This window comes from Ovis canadensis, chromosome 23, assembly GCF_042477335.2.
Source record: "Ovis canadensis isolate MfBH-ARS-UI-01 breed Bighorn chromosome 23, ARS-UI_OviCan_v2, whole genome shotgun sequence".
In the NCBI taxonomy this organism is placed as follows: Eukaryota; Metazoa; Chordata; class Mammalia; order Artiodactyla; family Bovidae; genus Ovis; species Ovis canadensis.
Window position 1 is genome coordinate 31,344,226 of NC_091267.1, and position 1,738 is coordinate 31,345,963.

The 1,738-nt window shown below is 40.0% G+C and overlaps 1 pseudogene; it reads right to left on the reverse strand.

Annotated features, from left to right (window-relative positions):
• Positions 1 to 1,419: 1,419 nt before the first annotated feature.
• LOC138428568 (U6 spliceosomal RNA) lies at positions 1,420 to 1,516 on the reverse strand (annotated as a pseudogene).
• Positions 1,517 to 1,738: the final 222 nt, after the last annotated feature.

Sequence of the window (1,738 nt, forward strand, 5' to 3'; positions counted from 1 at the left end):
ATCTGATAAATATGAAGTCTGAAATGGGAAAATAGACTATAAAAGGGAAGGAACAAGCAAAATAAAACACAGGAAAATCATACATATTTGGAAAAAGACATTAATAGTTGTATTTGAAGGGTATGCTGATTACACAAAGGGATAGGTGAAAAGTCTCCAGTCTTAAAAAGTAACCTCAGGAAAACTTAAGAACATAAAAAGGAAAAAAAACAGCCATCTCAAACTTTACCATTGTGGTGGCAAAGAACCAAGGTCTTTTTGGTTAAATGTCCACATCTGAGAATGGCTCACTTCCTTGCCACTCAATTCACTGATAAGTGATGCTGGTCACTTGGCTTCCATCAGCTGCAATGGCTCTGAACACAATAATCCCAATGCATAGTAAATAGAAAAGCAGGGGGTTGCGGCGGGGGATAAAGGATAAAGACTGAAAAGATGTGCATAAATGTTAGTTTTATGTGGAAGAAGTCAAAGGATAAGAGAAGTTAAACAATGAATACATATATATATATATATATGTATATATATACACACAAATGTATGCCTGAGTGGTCAATCTCTCAGTCCTTTCCGACTCTTTGCAACTCCACGTTCTGTAGTCCACCAGGCTCTTCTATTCGTGTGATTTTCCTGGCAACACTGGGTTGCCCACTGCAGTATTGTTGCCTGGAAAACTTCATGGACAGAGGGGCCTGGTGGGCTACAGTCCATTGCGAAGAGTCGGACACAACTGAGCGACTAACATACATATACGTGTATATGTGTAGGTACTATATACTTGTATACTTATATACTATACTTATATACTTATATATTATATATACTTATATACTACTTATATATAAGTATACTATATACTATACCTATATACCATATACTTGTACTATATACTTAACAGAATTCACCAATTTAATACCTGGGTAGCTCAAACAGTAAAGAATCTGCCTGCAATGCAGGAGACCCAGGTTTGGTCCCTGGCTAGGAAAGATCCCCTGGAGAAGGGCATAGAAACCCACTCCCATATTCTTGCCTGGAGAATTCCATGGGCAGAGGAGCCTGCTGGGCTACAGTCCATGAGGTCGCAGAGTCAGACATGACTGAGAGACTAACACATAAAATACTTTTAAGTGTACAGTTCAGTTGCATTACTGTGTTGCACCAGTCATCTCCAGAACTTTGTTAGCTTCCCAAACTAAAGCTGTCTACCCATTAACCAACAGTTACTTACAGCCCCCTCTCCCAGCCCCTGGTAACCCCTAGCTAGGTGGCTGACTACTCTAAGTAGCTCATATAAATAGAATCATACAACATATGTCCTTCCTTGGGTGGCTTATTTCACTCAGCATTATATTTTCAAAATTTTTTCATGCTGTAGCTTGTGATAGAATTTCATTATTGTTAAGGCTGAATAATATTCCATAAAAATATGGATGTTTCACAAAGTCGCATGTCATCCTTGAGCCATGCCAATTTCTGTAACATTCCAATTTTATTGTATATACTGCTAAAACAACATTAAGTGAAGTGAAGTGAAGTGAAGTCGCTCAGTCGTGTCCAACTCTTTGCGACCCTATAGACAGTAACCTACCAGGCTCCTCTGTCCCTGGGATTCTCCAGGCAGGAATACTGGAGTGTGTTGCCATTTCCTTCTCCAGGAGATCTTCCCAACCCAGGGATCGAACCTGGGTCTCCCGTATTGCAGGCAGATGCTTTACCATCTGAGCCACCAGGGAAGTCC